The sequence below is a fragment of the Balaenoptera ricei genome, chromosome 16 (genome assembly GCF_028023285.1).
Source record: "Balaenoptera ricei isolate mBalRic1 chromosome 16, mBalRic1.hap2, whole genome shotgun sequence".
NCBI lineage: Eukaryota > Metazoa > Chordata > Mammalia > Artiodactyla > Balaenopteridae > Balaenoptera > Balaenoptera ricei.
Window position 1 is genome coordinate 94,335,905 of NC_082654.1, and position 17,159 is coordinate 94,353,063.

The 17,159-nt window shown below is 47.0% G+C and overlaps 1 long non-coding RNA gene across 1 annotated transcript in view; it reads left to right on the forward strand.

The window, feature by feature from the left end:
- Window positions 1–13,538, forward strand: part of LOC132350496 (uncharacterized) — a 30,196-nt gene extending 16,658 nt beyond the window's left edge. The window contains exons 3-4 of the long non-coding RNA XR_009497933.1: window positions 10,945–11,236; window positions 13,196–13,538. This is a non-coding gene — a long non-coding RNA (uncharacterized LOC132350496). The remainder of the gene's footprint in view (window positions 1–10,944; window positions 11,237–13,195) is intronic.
- The last annotated feature ends 3,621 nt before the right edge of the window (window positions 13,539–17,159 follow it).

Below are 17,159 nucleotides of genomic sequence, written 5' to 3' on the forward strand. Positions count from 1 at the left end.
TTTTTTTAATTAAAAAAATTTTTAATTATAATTTTTAAAACTTTAAATTATAATTAAAAAAATTTTTAATTATAATTTTAGAATTTTAAAAATTTTAGAATTTTAAAAGAACATTTATATATATATTATATATATATATAATGTTTTATATATATATAACTGAATCACTGTTGTACACTGAAAACTAGCACAATATTGTCAATCAACTATAATTCAATTTTAAAAATTCAGCAAAATATTTAAAAGTACCATACCCAGTATTGTGGAGAATGTAAGGAAACAGCATACTCATACACCTATTGGTGGAATTCTTAATTGTACAATCTTTTGGGAGGACTGTTTGGCAACATGTTAAAAAAGACCTCGACAAATACAGTTCATTTTAATGTTCCACTTCCAGGAACTTAACCTAAAGAAATTGTTAGGAATTTGTAGCAACCTGAATGGTCCACAGTTCAAGATTCATAAAATAAATTTTGGTACCTGCCTACAGTGGACAACTTTGAGGCCATTAAAAATCATGCAGAACAATATTTAATGACAATATTTTTGACATATTGTTAAATGAAGAAAGGAGATGACATTATTAGCATCTTAGGTTTCATCCTGATTCTGCAAATGAAAACAATTGATTAAACAGCCGAACATTGCTCAATTCTCTCTGAAGGTGTAGTTACCTGTAATTCTAATATTTACTTTTGTGATTATTGGTCTTTTCCAAGTAGCCTCCAATCAAAAAGAACTCTCTTTTAATTAAAAAACAACCTCATATGTTCCTACATGTATCTGTGTATCTATACCAAAGTTCAAATACCTAATTAAATATTTGGCATGAGGATGTTTATGTTAGTTGCATTTTCCTAAACAGCAGAACCTCACTTTACTCTCAGGGGTGATGAGGGGATGAGAGGAGTGTGTGAATTGGGACGCTGTCTGGATTTTTAGTCTTTTTTGGACGGCCTGAAATCTTCCTTTGGCTTAATCAACAAGGGTCATCATGCCTATTTACAAACCAGGCACTTCCTTTGTTCTCCTGGCTAACAGACTGCCTTGGTGGCAATTTCCAAAGCAGATTCCTTGAGATATGGTCCCCGGGGATGTCAGTGGGCTTAATGAGATTAGGAAAAAAGCTAGTAGTGTTTTGGCAGCTAAGTTAAGTTTTGGAAACAGTTGTAAAGTTTAATTTTCAAAAAGTTACAAAGCATGAATATCTCATACAAATATAAAATCAAAATGTGTCAAGGATTGATTAAGTCATTAATGAGAGGACCAGCAGGATGGTAAAGCCTCAAGGAGCGTTTGAGGAACAAGAGTCCATTTGTTAATCAGGAAAGACTTTTTTTTTTAAATGTAGAATGAGATTACTGCATTACTAAAAACATGGCTAATTTCCCACAGAGCAATAATTGATACTTTGGGGGGGGGGTTAGCTCTCCTCTAAAACAAATATCAGTTGCTGTGCTATCAGTTTTCTTCAAGATAATCTCCTTTAGAATTGTAAAACATCCTAACCAATACTAAGTAGCAAGTCAGACGAAGGTTTTTCTAGCAAGCTTGTTAGAAACTTTGAGCTGGACACTGAAACAACAGCTCATAATCCCTTTTTCTTCTTTCCAAATTTTGGATAAATTTTCTTAATAAACACATTAAGCCAAAGCTAAACAGGTTTCCTTCCTACTGGGCGTCAATATGCGTATAGCTGGTATGTGAAACAAGCAGTGTTTGTAACATACTGGAAATTCAGTTTTATTTTTGTCTCCTACAGTCCGTACAAAGGTTATTAATCAGAGGTAATCTTCCCTTGTTCCTGGAAGAAAAGTCAGGCAGGCACAAGGATTTGCTGCTATTCTGAGGTAACGGTCAGTTCTAATTTTGCACCAAATCTCCTTCCCTTCCCCAGTGTGGATCAGGGCAAGTGGTTGGCTTCTTCGCTCTTTCCCTGTCTTGCCCTTAGCCTCTTCTTCTCTCCCAGTCTTCCTGCTCCTGCATCCCATCCAGTTTCTTGGACCCACTCCAGTGTTGGAAAAGGGTCAGGGGAGAGAGGCATATCGAGTAGGAAAGCCCCTCTTTGAACTGGCATGGTCCAGGATGCTCTCCGGGCAGGGTAGATGTTTGAAACTGACTAATGAGTCAGTTGCCTTCTGCAGGTGATACCACAGGATCCCAGGAGAGTCCTAGTGTCGGGGACCCTTGTTCCCCTGATCCAGGCTGATGCATCACTATTCGGGATGCTCATTTGGTCCTCCTTCCTCAGCCCCTAAAAATTTAGCTTTGGCATCCAGCATCTTGCTATTGGGTCCCCTCTGGCTTTGCAGAGTATCTGTAGGGCACAAGATGACCACAGGATAGCGCTCTCCGGCATGACCCACATCTGGTCTTCAGGAAGCGTTTGTGTATCCCATCCTGACAAATGGTGGGAGTGTAGGCTGATCCCAGCACAGCCACCCTTGTCCTGTGCACACAGCCCACTTGAGCATCTTAGGTTGAATCAGGCACTGGTCTTCTATGTCTCCAATTTCAGGGTATGCTTTCCAGGCTTGATAACTGCCACACCACATACTCACAGACTGAGAAGGTGTTAGGGGAATATGTTACCCTTGTGTTAACAAACATGATTCAAATGTAAGACTGTATACTATAAAACTCCTAGAGGAAAACATAGGCACAACACTCTTCCACATAAATCACAACAATATCTTTTTGGATCCGTCTCCTAGAGTAATGAAAATAAAAACAAAAATAAGCAAATGGGACCTAATTAAACTTAAAAGTTTTGCAGAGCAAAGGAAACCATAAAAAAAAAGACAGCCCACAAAATGGAAGAAAATATTTGCACATGATGCGACTGACAAGGGATTAATTCCCAAAATATATAAACAGCTCATACAACTCAATATCAAAAAAAACCAAACAACCCAATCAAAAAATGGGCAGAAGATCTAAATAGACATTTCTCCAAAGAAGACATACAGACGGCCAACAGGCACATGAAAAAGTGCTCAACATTGCTAATGATTAGAGAAATGCAAATCAAAACTACAATGAGGTATCACCTCACTCCCTTCAGAGTGGCCATCATGGAAAAGTCTACAAATAATAAATGCTGGAGAGGGTGTGGAGAAAAAGGGAACCCTCTTGCACTGTTGGTGGGAATGTAAATTGGTGCAGCCACTATGGAGAACAGTATGGAGACTCCTTAAAAAAACTAAAAATAGAGTTACTATATGATCCTGCATTCCCACTCCTGGGCATATATCTGGAGAAGACTATAATTTGAAAAGATACATGCACCCCAATGTTCATAGCAGCACTATTTACAATAGCCAAGACATGGAAGCAACCTAAATGTCCATCGAGAGAAGAATAGATAAGGAAGATGTGTTATATATATATATACAATTTAATATTACTCAGCCATAAAAAAGAATGAAGTAATGCCATTTGCAGCAACATGGATGGACCTAGAGGTTATCGTATTAAGTGAAGTAAGTTACACAGAGAAAGGCAAGTATCATATGATATCATTTACATATGGAATCTAAAAAAAAATGATGAACTTATTTACAAAACAGAAGTAGACTCACAGACACAGAAAAGTAATTTATGGTTACCGAAGGGGAAAGGGGGTGGGGGGAGGTTGGGATTAACATATACACACTACTGTATATAAAATAGATAATCAGCAAGGATCTGTACAGCACAGGGAACTCTACTCGATATTTTGTAATAACCTAAAAGGGAAAAGATTCTGAAAAAGAATACATATATATATACACATACACACACTGTGCTATATACCTGAAACTAACATGACATTGTAAATCAAGTACACTTCAATAAAAAAAAGAAAAAAGAATAAACATGATTCACTTTAGAGTTTGGATTCACTTTTGAGTTTGTAATAATTTATATTGTGCTAAGATACAGAGAAATAATGGTGGTATTTACTTTAGAAATTCCTGGTAGATGTCCCATTATTTTCTGTGTATGCATAATTAATAGATTCACACGTATTTAGGTAAAACACATGTGATGTAACTTTTAGGAAGAGAACCCTCTTCAGCAGTTGAGACGTGAGGAAGGCTGGTGTAGAGGCTGGAAATGTGGACTTGACTTCCTGCAGTGCCAGGTGGTAGCCTGAGACAGACCGATTGCTTACATTCCTTTGAGACTCAATTTTCTCATCTGTAAAAATGTGTGTAATATCGCTCATAGTGAGGTTTGAATTAGGTAGCAGAGCCCTATCAAACTGTCGGCAGTGCGTTATTCTAGCATGCAAAATCTGAATTTGAACAACTCTGTGAATGGCCTTCTTCAATTTCCTATTAGTCACCAACTTCATAGATTTATCAGGTGATAAAACGCAATGAAAATTTGTCACCTTTGAGCATTAAGCATTTACGGTGTCAAGATTATGGGCTCGTGGTTTTTCTGCAAGGCTGGCCCACAGAAATTTGTTCTTTCAGGGTGGGTTGCCCAGGGCTCCCGGGAGGAGGGATGCAGGGGGTGAGTTCATGGTCACAGGGAGGTCCAAGTTGCTGTTAAAGCACAATGTCGACAAGTTTGCAATGTGACTCTCAAATATGTACAAAAGGAACACCTGTCAAAGATTTTATTCAACTTGTAATTAATGGGGGAACCAGTAGGATAACAAGTCTGGTTCAAAAGGGAATTTGAGGAACAGAGATTTATATAGTCAGTCCTGGGAACACTGAAATGAACTGGCTAATAGATACAAAATGGGTTAATGTCCTACAGGGCAGTAACCTCTGGGCTGACCTTTTCTCTCTGATAGAAATCTGCATATCACAGTGCTTCACAGTATCTGGGCTTTAAGGAAATGATAAAGTCAAACTTGGTGCATTCCGCTAGATGACTGAATAATTCTCTACGTAAACTGAATTGACATGTCAACCACCTTTTTACCTTTTGTGTCAGTTGGGGCCTCTGGAAGCAGACAGTGAACGTGAGTGAGCTGGTGGGGGTGTGGGTTGAATCGGGTCCTGCCCCCAAGAAAAAAAGATATGTTGGAATCCTAACCCCTGGTAGCCGTGAGCGTGACTTTATTTAGGAAGAGGATCTTTGCAGATGTGATTAAAATGTAAGCTGGGAGGTGGTCACCCTGGAGCAGGGCGGGCCTTTAGTCCGACATGACCGGTGTCCTCATGAGAAGAGAAGCAGACACACAGGACAGAGTGCCATGTTCAGGACGGAGGTGGAGACTGGGGTGACATGGCGACGAGCCAAGGGGCATCCCAAGGGCTAGGGGCCCCCGGAAGCTGGGACCGATTCCTCCCTCGGTCGTCAGGGGGAGCGCGGCTCTACTGACAGCTCGATTTTGGACTTCCAGCGCCCAGAACTGTGAGACGACACACTGCTGTCGTGTGCAGCCACCGAGGTTGTGGTAACACGTTCTGGCAGCGACAGGAGACGCATGGGGCGGGGGAAAGCTTGCGAAAGACCCAAGGAGAGGAAGCAAAACCGAGCAGGAAAAGCTCGCAGGTCACAATGTGGGCCTGACGCACGCGTGTGGAAGGGACAGAGGAAAGCCGCAGGGCCGGGCAGGGAGGGCCCTTGCCTAGGCTGGCAATCTGGCGAAGCCTTGGTCAGCTCAACGGGAGGGCCAGGGTCAAGGCTGTCCCTTAAAGGAGTCCCCACTTTGGGCAACCACGGTCCTGGCCAGTCCTTGGCTGGGGGCTGCCTGGAAGGGCGTGGCCGCGGACTGAAGGCTGGATGGAGCCCCCAGACGCTGTGGCTACAGTGTCACTGGCAGTGGGCTCTGTCTTGGAGGGAGGTTCAAGCGCACCCACCCTGGCAGCCCCGTCCGCCGCCTGCCACAGGGCTCCGCTCAGCTGCTCCAGGGCTCCTGGGCGGTGGGACGAACTACGGTCTGTGGCTGCTCGAGGACTCGGCCATGCCGATGCACGCTGGCTCCTCCGCCACCGTCTCCTCAGTTCCTCCTGCCCTCCTCTGTCACTCCTAGTCCTGGTGGCTGGCTTGGTGGTGTGACCCCAGCCCTCGTTTCTGAGGATCCGATCCTCTTCTCGGGTTGGTGTTGCTGCACTTGACCGTTCATGGTCACAGTGGTCCCACGTGGATCACCGCAGTGACCGCTGCCCTTGCTGTGGGGCGGCAGCTCTACCCCTAGTGGTGCTCAGAGCCGATTACCCCTGCCAAGGTGGGGCTTGTCCCCTTACCTCTGGGCCTCTGGACACACGGGCACAAAGCAGCCACATCCTGTAGCTCGGTGGGAACTTCGTGGTGTCGCCCGGCTTTCCAGAGTGCAGAGGGGGAGGGATGGCCAGCAGGAAGGCCCCCAGGGGCCCTCGAGAAGGATGGTAAGCAGGCCGCTCCCACTTCTGCCCTTTGGTTCTCGGGCCCTTGCATCCTCTCTACTGGAGACGCCGCCGCAGAGGCCTCAGGCTCAGAGCACACGACCTGGAAGATGGCATCTCATCCTGGCGGCAGAGGGCTGTTTCCAAACGGGCCCCTCTGCTGCGCTGGGGGCAGGGCCTCCCAGTGCTGGGTCCCGCCGGGGCTGGGATGTGCAGGATGCTGAAGTGGGTCTCTGGGGTGAACGCCAGGTGGGTCAGACACTTCACAGCCCCCAAGTGTGGTGCTGGCTGAGGTTCTGTGTGCAGGAAGGGCAGTCGGCCTGGAATAAGTGCTCATTCCTGTAGGACACGCTGTGCACCTTCCCAGGATGCTGTAAACTTGCCACGAAGTGGCTGGTTGGTTCTGTCAGAAAATAGTGCCACTGCGGGGGCTCTGGGATGGTTTCAGTCGCTGGGAGGTTGGACATTCAGAGGCAGAGGTAGCTAGATCAGCCTTGGCACGTGGGAGTCCACGCCGTGGGGCTCATGTCAGCTGTCCATCTCTGGCACTACGGCCACTCCATTTCTGTGGCCTTCTTTCCAGTGCTGGGGTGGCTGATGACAAAGGCCGGCGGACATCCACAGGCTGAGTCCGTCTGTCGATGTAGCTGACTGGCGGGCGCCTCTTCTGTGGGGGGTGCTTTCTGCTGAGCATGGCGTGCACTCTCCAGGTCTTCCCACCCTGAGCCCACACCCTGACGTCCATCCACAAAGGGGTCCTCCATCCCAGACCTCCTCATCCTTGGTCTTCCAGGTGCCCAAAATAGCCAGCCAGGTCATTCACCACTGCCCGTGAGTCCCTCTATATTTTTATCCTGGGCTGCTTTTCCTTTCACTCAGCACATACCATCAGGTACACTGCCCATCGGGAAGACTTCCCCATGCCACTGTCTTTCAAGGTAACTCCTGAGTGTGGCTACAATGAAGCTGCCATCCATTTTCTGGCTTGAATTCTCTTGCTGAGCCAACCCCTCATAATCAAGTGTGGGCACTTGCTTCCTGCTTCATCTGGTTTTACGGGACCCCCGCCACCATGTGGCTATCCATGTCAGTTGCGGTGGGGAGAGGGGTGACAAGTGCAGCCGTGGTGGGGGCAGGGGTCTGGCTACTGCTCACAGGGCTCACGCGTGCTCTCTTGTCCTGCCTGGGCTCAGCCTGGGTGCACCATCTTGTTATGGGTCGTCCCTGGGCTCCCCTGGTCCTGTGAGTCTGACAGAACCCAGGTCATGTCGGGCAGTGCTGATGTGGGGCCACCTGGTGTCCATGGTCAGACACTGAATCCCTTCCAGAGCCCTGTGGCGTAATCAGGAGCTATTTTTCAAGCAGCAGAGCTGGGCCTGCATTGTGCCTCTCCCTTGAGCTGGCCGATGGCCCCTCACAGCATCACCTCCACTAGCTTCAGGCCCGTTGGATCATGTGGCCCGAGCAGAACTGCTTTGCCTGTAGCCTGGGCGCAGTGAAGACTTCCTTCCTGCTCCAGGCCCCATGCGAAGGGGTGCCTTTGGGTCACCTGGTATATGGACTGGAGAGCTTGTCCTGAGGGTGCATCACCATGCATCACCAGAATCCACAGAGGCCTCTTTCTCTGTGGTGAGGGATGCCAGGAGTTGCAGTCAGTCTTTTACTTAGCACGTGTGTCCCAGCACACCCCTGACCGCCATACCCCGAGGCACCAGGCTGGCGGGCGGGCAAGCCTCTGAATCTTTGGGATTATCTCTGTGTCTTACCGAGCCTCCAGCGTGCTTCCTTGTCCAGCTGGACCAGCTTGACGCCAGCACTGTATGTTGTACGTACCTGGAAAGTTTGGCTACTTTCTCATGGGTTGGGTCAGGCACATATATTGGTAGAAAAACATGACACACATCTCCAATATAAAAATATGTGGTCCTAAAGCAGTACAAGAATGATTAAGGAGGAATTCCCTGGTGGTCCAGTGGTTAGGATTGTGTGCTTCCACTTGCCGGGGGAACCGGTTCAATCCCCGGTTGGGGAACTAAGATCCCACATGCCACAAGGCCAGAAAAAGAAAACAGAAAAGAGAATGATTAAGGCAAATAGTTTGCCAATTTTCTGCTTTTTTGGGGACCAAATCATCAGGTCAGATAACATGTAATGTGACAAAAATGAGTTAAGTTTTACAGTGTTGAAATTTGCCATCAAACTTGATTTTGAGCACTGCTTTAAATCAGTTGACTTTAAGAAAGAAGAAATTTGTTTTTCCTTAATAGGCTAGATCTAGGGCATTCATGTTCACAGGAATTTCTTGAATGGTTGGGTACACTTATCAAGAAAAAAACAAAACAACTTACTGGGCAGGCTTAGCAAACGTTGTTAGTGTTCAACCTACATGCAAACATTTCAGGTGTCTGAGTACCTACTAGTCACAAGGCTGACCCCTCTGTTAACTGAAAAATGGAGATACCAGTTGAGCAAATCTGGAAGCGCGACATATTCACCCTACATCACACAGTCTCAATAACTTTGTCTAGAAATGGGTGCCACCTACGAATATTTAAAGGGCTTAGTTGACGTAGTTCTAAGTGTAATACATTTCTTACGTAATCTTCAAATTCCCAGACACACTTAACGTTATCCTCTTTGAACTTGCAGGATACCGCATCAGTAGACAGAGCCCTGTGCTGCATTACCCCCGCTGACCAGCTGGAAGTATTTTAGGTGTTTGTTTTTGTTAATAGGCCAGATCCATGGTATCACTGCTCACAGGAATTTCTTGAACTGTTGTGCACACTTACTAGAAGCAGATAGATCTTAAGCTGCTGACCCTCAAACATTTCAGTTCAGTGATGTCTGAGAAGCTGCTGAGACAAGGTCTCTCTGGTAACTGGAAGGTGGAGGTGCCATCTGATTTATCACAGAGTCTCTGGCATCTAGCACGATGCCTGGCACACAGCGTATAGTCTATAAGTGGTAGTTGTTTTTCTTTTTTAATAAATTTATTTATTTATTCATTTATTTATTTCTGGCTGTGTTGGGTCTTTGTTGCTGAGCACGGGCTTTCTCTAGTCGCGGTGAGCGGGGGCTACTCTTCGTTGTGGTGCTTGAGCTTCTCATTGCGGTGGCTTCTCTTGTTGGGGAGCACGGGCTCTAGGCACATGGGCTTCAGTAGTTGTGGCACGTGGGCTCAGTAGTTGTGGCTCATGGGCTCTAGAGCGCAGGCTCAGTAGTTGTGGCACACGGGCTTAGTTGCTCCGCAGCATGTGGGATCCTCCTGGACCAGGGCTCGAACCCGTGTCCCCTGCATTGGCAGGCGGATTCTTAACCCCTGCACCACCAGGGAAGTCCCCTAAGTGGTAGTTTTTATTATGATCCCCTGCTCCTTTTTAAAAATCTACTCCCCTCCCTACTCCCCCAACAAATGTCCCAGTTACCAAAAGACATTGCCCCAGAGTCTCTTATTATTTACCATGGCTTTGTTTTGGCTTAACATTGATTACAACCTAAGTGCCAGTCCTGCTGCTTCACTGGGGGACCCCGCAGAGAAGAACCGCCTTCCACTTCCTCAAGGGGTTCACCCCTCTTATCTCACCAAGAAGGTGAAAGGATGGGGGGAGTGAGGGAAGCTCTCCAGGACCTTCAAAAAGGAACGTGCTAACCACTGGCTCTGAGAACTATGTTATCAGAACATAAGGCCCTGGGAGAATAAGTCCAAAAACAGAGAAGCTGTTTTTGAACTGTTTTTTTGTTGTTGTTGTTAGTGCTGGGTGACTAAATCACAGCCTCTTTCTTCCCCACTTGATGTGCTGGGAAGGGGCCAATGATTTCTTAAACCGACAACTGTTTTCTAGAGCAGGGGGCTCTCAAATCTCGGGTAGCAGAAGACTATGGTCCAAACCAGGCCAAAAGAAACAGGCTGGGGCAGGGAAGTATGGTAACTGCCTGGCAGAAGAGGCAAACTCAGGGCCCCAAGAGGAGAAGGGCCTTCTTTGCACCTCAGAGACATTGCAGAACCAGTGTAACACTAAGTGACGTTGTTAAAAGGGGAAAAAACAAAACCCTGGAAGAACATTTCAATTGCACTCAACTTAGATTAGAGGTCAGTCCACCCTTACAGAGGTGGGAAACATCTAGCCCCAGAGCGGCACTGAGTCAGGCCCTCCCACCTCCTTCTCCCCACCTCCTTTTGGCAGCTGGGCCAGGTTTCGGCTGAGGCCATACAGACCCCAGAAAGACCAGAGAAGTCTCTCTGGATGGCCAAGGTGGGAAGGACACTTCTCAGAATACAAACACTTTTAATATGGAAGGAGCCAGGACAGTTCTGGGGGCATTTGCATGCCCAAATCTTCCCCACTTTCTCCCCAGCTCAGGACCTAGGTTCATAGAGACTTGGCAAGCACGGTCTCTACACCTGACCTTCCACCCCTAAAAGAAAATCTGGAAGTGTGCCCCTTCTTGCCCACAGGTGTTCTCCTCAGGGCCTCCTGCAGGGGTGGTTCCGTGGCAGGGCCTAGGCAGGGCTGGTCTCAGCCGGCTCCCGCCCGAGCCATGAGGTCTTCCAAAGCATTGTCCTGGTCATTGTGTGTAATAGCAGAACTTCCTTAATATCTTTCAGTTCGAAGCCACCTGGCCGGCTTCCAGTTCATCCCAGAGTTGCTCAGAGCACAGCAGAGCAGGGTAAGGCCGGGCAGGGATGCGCTGCGGCTGCCAGGGCATCTCAAGGCTCCTCAGAAAGGCACTGCTTTGGACCGCGGCTCGGACGGACTCTGACACGGCAGAAGGCCGCTTCGAGCTCCCCAGCTGCTGGAGGGAAGCTGCGGGGGGCGCTGTCCTCCCTGGTGGGGACCCACGGGGCCCATGGTGGAAGAGCTGCCTCGGGAGCCCGCGCGCCAGTGCTCTATGTGCAGGTGAGCGGATCCCACCCCTCACACAGTCACAGATGCTAAGCTCCATCACGGTTTGGGAACTCTTAGCAAGGAGAGAAAAGGCAGGAGGCTCGAAAACAATGCGGGAACTGGCTGAGAAAAGCACCAGGAAGATAAGAAATGAAGAGGGCTCTCCAAAGAGAAGGCTAAACTTTGGGGGTGACAGATTCTCAATAGCAGTGGAATCTAGGGATCTCACTCTTTTTTTTAAATTTTTTTTTCAAACTTTATTCTATAAATTTATTTATGTATTTATGGCTGCGTTGGGTCTTCGTTGCTGTGCACAGGCTTTCTCTAGTTGTGGTGAATGGGGGCTACTCTTCGCTGCAGTGCATGGGCTTCTCATTGCGGTGGCTTCTCTTGCTGTGGAGCACAGGCTCTAGGCACATGGGCTTCAGTAGTTGTGGCACACAGGCTCAGTAGTTGTGGCGCATGGGCTTAGTTGCTCCGCGGCATGTGGGATCTTCCCGGACCAGGGCTCGAACCCACGTCCCCTGCATTGGCAGGTGGATTCTTAACCACTGCGCCACCAGGGAAGTCCCGGGGTCTCACTCTTATTTGAGGATTAAAAAGTTTAAAGTTAAAGAGAAGTATTTCTAATTAAGGAGACATTCATTTTCTGTCCTTTAAGAGGTAGGCTTTTGACTTCTCAGTTTTTTATAACTAGCCCTTAACAAAGATGACAGTTGTGAAGGAGGTTAATCCAAGGGCTCGCTGTGGTGCCTTTCTGGGCCTTGACGTATAGCTTGATGGCGCCCAGATTGCTGTGTTTTATTCTTCTTCACTCCAGTAGAAGGAGCTGTATTTTATTCTTCTTCACTTCTGGTCCCTTGTTGGACATACCTGTGGTTTCATTCTGAGAGGCCAAAGGATTTTACCAACAAACTCAATGAGCTATCAGATCAACTTGTGGGTTAAGTCAAGTTTGAACTTTATCTATAAATAGAGGGAAACTTAGAAACATTTGTAAACCCAGGAATGTTGGCTTAAACAAGAAATGCATTTTAAAAAAATTGAGAAACACTGTTAGGAAGCATAAATCCCATTTTTAAAAAATAGCAGAAGAGGGACTTCCCAGGTGGTCCAGTGGTTAAGACTCTGTGCTTCCAATGCAGGGGGCGCGGGTTCGATCCCTGGTCAGGGAACTAAGATCCCACATGCTGCGTGGTGTGGCCAAAACACTAAAAAAATAGCAGAAGAAACTAGAATGATTCACCACACAAAACTCGAGGCCTTGAGTTAATCTTTCCAGCGGAGAGGTCAGCCCTTGGTGTCCTGCTGGAAGTGGAGCTGAAATCTTCTCAAAGTCAAGGGCCTGCTTGCTGTCTCCCCGGACTGTGCAGCTGTCCTTGCCGTGTGGCATCCTCTCCTGCTTCAGGAAACCTTTGTGTGCGGATTACAGGGCACTTACATCATTTGGAGGCAGGATCTTCCTTCTGAATTTTTTGGGTAACAGCTTTATTGAGATTTAATTCACCCCTTTAAAGTGTACAACCCGATGGTGTTTTGTATATTCAGAGTAGCACACCACAATTTTCATCATCTCATGTTACCTTCTGAGTTGATCTTTGATTTCTCTAGGCACGCTTGTTGGCTTTTCCATACGTTGGTAAGAGATATGCTAGATTTTTCACTCAGTATTTCTGAGTACATATTATGGCATCCTTTGACGGTTAAAATTTGTGTCTTCACTGCTACTTCAATTCCTTTTTTCCGCATTCAGAGATGAGTCAACAGGCTCAGAGAAGCCAAGTGACAGCCCCAGGGCCATAGCACAGCTCACTGGCGCTGGGGTTCAGCAGCACACTTATCTTTTCAGGCCTCAGCGTTCCTTCTGCAAAGAGACCCCGGGCCCCACCCCTGCACCAGCTCAAACCAAGCAAGCTGATTAAATACCCTTCTCCCTACAACCCCCCTAAAGCCCAGATTTCCTTCTTACAGGTACGTGCATTTCAAAGCATCTGAATCTGGGTCTGCACTGCCACAGGGGGTAGACTGTATATCCTGCCACTTCTCCTGGAAGCCAGAGGAAAGCAGTGCGACGGGGCTATGGGAGGCTCAAGTCCAGGCCGAAGGCGCCACCGTCGCTGGGACTGTACCCACACAAGACCGCCAGCATTACGGCAACTCTCTAGTTTTTTTCTGTTTGTTTTTTTCCTTTGTGTTTTGAAAAACAGTCTCAAGTTCAGAGAGACTAAGCTGCTTGCTCCGGGCAGTATATCTGTCATCAAAGCTGAGTGATGTGAACGAAACCTAATGCAGAAATAATCCCAGTGATCCAACATATGTGGGTTCAGAAGCTCATTCTTGTTATTTACAATGCCCCTCCCTCTCCCCTTCCTTTCCTTCTCCCGCCTGTGTGCCCCGACCCCAGCCCTCCCACCTTCTCCTCTCCTGCCTGCCCCTCCCTACCCTGGGCTCATCCTGCCAGCTTTTGGGGGGTCCAGGGCAGCACCCTCCCATCTGCCTGTGATGGCCTGGCTTGTGGGTCATGAACTTTTTCTTTCTTTTTTTCTTCTGGCTACGCTGCACGGCAGGCGGGATTTTAGTTCCCTGACCAGGGATCCAACCCGTGTCACCTGCAGTGGAAGCTCGGAGTCCTAACCACTGGACCGCCAGGGATGTCCCTCGTGGGCCATGAACTTAATGTGTGGGTTGTGACCAGTATTACATGTTGTATCTCACAGTACATCACACATGGAAATGGTTTTCTACGTGTTGTACTCTGTCGAGTCCAAGACACATTTTTGAACATTTCTGGACTCAGGAGAGAATGGGCCTCACAACTGGATGGCACCTTAGCTACCCTCGGCCAGGTGATGGTTTTGACATGTAGAGTGGGTGGTTAGTCCAGCTGCCAAGCCCGCGTCACTGCAGCCACTCATTTCTGTCAGCAAAATATTTAAGGACGATTTAGGAAGGAATAAGAAGCCTGGTCGTTTTCTGAAAGCTTCTGTTGACACCAGGATAACGAAGGTGCTGACATCAAGCCTTGCAGGACGGGTGTCAATGGCCTGGAATGAAATCCTGGGGACAACAGGCTGCCTTCTCCTAAGATGCTCCAACCATGGTGTATTTGAGGGCACAGAGGGGAAAACTTAGATACTGAGGACTGACTCAAAAAGTTGGACTCTGGGTGAGGAAGTTTTAGGAACCCCCATACCAATGTATTTCACTTATGTTATAAGACTATGTAAGTCTGAAAGTGCTTTAAATAAACATAAAATGAGGACTTCCCTGGTGGTGCAGTGATTAAGAATCCGCCTGCCAGTGCAAGGGACATGGGTTTGGTCCCTGGTCTGGGAAGATCCCACATGCTGTGGAGCAACTAAGCCCGTGTGCCACAACTACTGAGCCTGCGCTCTAGAGCCCGTGAGCCACAACTACTGAGCCCACGTGCCACAACTACTGAAGCCTGCGCGCCTAGAGCCCGTGCTCCACAACGAGAAAAGCCACCACCGTGAGAAGCCTGCGCACTGCAACGAAGGGTAACCCCCGCTCGCCACAACTAGAGAAAGCCCGTGTGCAGCAAGAAAAACCCAACGCAGCCAAAAATAAATAAAGTTTAAAAAAACCTCATTTCTTTAAAAAAAAAAAGGAAAAAAACCCATGAAATAAAACAAAACTTATAAGCAATAAGAAAGCATTGTTCATCATTTGATGACAGCTTAAAAAAATACCTCTTATAATCAATGGAGTCTTAGGTTCAATGAAACCCTGTATATATGTGCACTAGGTCACAGTATAAAATATATTTTTTCCTGTAGGTTGAGGTCTAAAAGTTTGAAAGCCCCTGCTTTAGGAATTTTCATTAAAACCAACAAAAACAAGCAGGCAAACAAAACCATTCTTTCTGCTTCCACATGGCTCAGTCTCTGCCCCCCTTAAGGAGCCGCTTGCACCAGCTCCACCTGCCACTCCCTCCTCAACTTTTTACTCTTCTGGAAACATTTTAAACATAATGAAATAAAACTTCCCTGCACCACATAATGGATAGTTCTCAAGTGTCCACTGGGGACACCATGACCTAAGTCATCCCTGGCACGCTAGCAGCCCCTCCTGATCAGGACCCTGGCCCCCTTACAGTTTGGTTGTCTTTTTTTTTTTTTTTATAACTTTATTTATTTATTTTTGGCCATGTTGGGTCTTCATTGCTGCACGCGGGCTTTCTCTAGTTGCGGCGAGCGGGGGCTGCTCTTTCTTGCGGTGCGCGGGCTTCTCATTGCGGTGGCTTCTCTTGTTGTGGAGCACAGGCTCTAGGCGCGCGGGCTTCAGTAGTTGTGGCACGCAGGCTCAGTAGTTGTGGCTCGCGGGCTCTAGAGCGCAGGCTCAGTAGTTGTGGTGCACAGGTTTAGTTGCTCCGCGGCATGTGGGATCTTCCCGGACCAGGGCTCGAACCCGTGTCCCCTGCATTGGCAGGTGGATTCTTAACCTCTGCGCCACCAGGGAAGCCCAGTTTAGTTGTCTTTGAACACATACTACAAAATACACAATTAGTTTTGTGGGACTTGAACTCTGTGTAAATGGAATCGTTCTGTGCAAGTAATTTGTCTTTCTTCCTCTTTACTCAACACTGTGAGGTACAAACATGTTGCTGCTTGTAGCTCTGCTCTGTCCGTTTTTCTTGTTGTATTTTATCACCATGTGACTACTCACTAATGTATATATCCTTTCACCTCACGGGCAGTTAGTTTTTTTCCAGCTTTGGAAAATGGTGAACACTGTTGCCGTGGACTTTTTCGTGTCTCTTCCTGAGCAGTGTAAGCATGCATCCCAGACAGCCGGTGGGATGGCTGGGATGACAGAGTCTGCCTTTCTTCAGCTTCCTTGTGTAATTCCAGACTGTGTCTCAAAGACATAAGGCACCTCCATTCCCACCTGTGCTACAAGGGTCCCAACACACCAAACTTAGCACGGACAGGCTTTTACAAAGTTCTTAGACTGATGTGTCTATGGTGGAATCTAATGTTTTAAATTTGCATTTCCCTGAATAATACAAGGATGAGTAATTTTTAATTTGTTCTTGGCCATTTGAGTTTCTTTTGTGAAGTGTTTCCTGTTAAGACTTTTGCTTTTCTTCCCCACTGACTATATAGGCTTTTTTTTCTCACTAATATGTAGGATTTCTTCATAAGATAGAATTCTGCAGACTAATATGGTAGTCAGTAGTCTCATGTGGTTAAAGTCATTAAATTAAACAAAATCAGTTCCTCAGTTATACTATCCATATTTCAACTGCTCAGTAGCTACATGTGGCTTCCAGCTACCTTACTGGAAAGCAGAGAACTAGAGAATATTTGCGCCCTCACACAACATCCATATGACAGGACAAGAGAACATTCCCCTCCTCACAGAATGTTCCACAGGACAGAACCAGAGAACGTTCCCCTCCTCACAGAACTTTCCACAGGACAAAACCTGAGACCATTCCCCTCCTCACAGACCGTCTTACAGGATATGACTAGAGAACATTCCCCTCCTCACAGAACACACCACAGGACAGGACTAGAGAACATTCCCCTCCTCACAGAACGTTCCCCAGGACAGGACTGGACAACATTCCCCTCCTCAAAGAACATTCCACAGGATAGGACAGGACTAGAGAACAGTCCCCTCCTCAAAGAACATTCTCCTTCTCTCAGAATGTTGTACAGGACACGACAGGACTAGAGAACATTCCCCTCCACACAGAACGTTCCACACGACAGAACATGAGAATATACCCCTCCTCTCAGAACGTTCTACAGGATAGGACAGGACTAGAGAACAGTCCCCTCCTCACAGAACGTTTCACAGGACAGGACTACAGGACATTCTCCTCTTTACCGTCCATTCCACAGGACAGGAATAGAGAACATTCTCACAGGTGTTCCACAGGACAGGACAGGACTAGAGAACATTCATC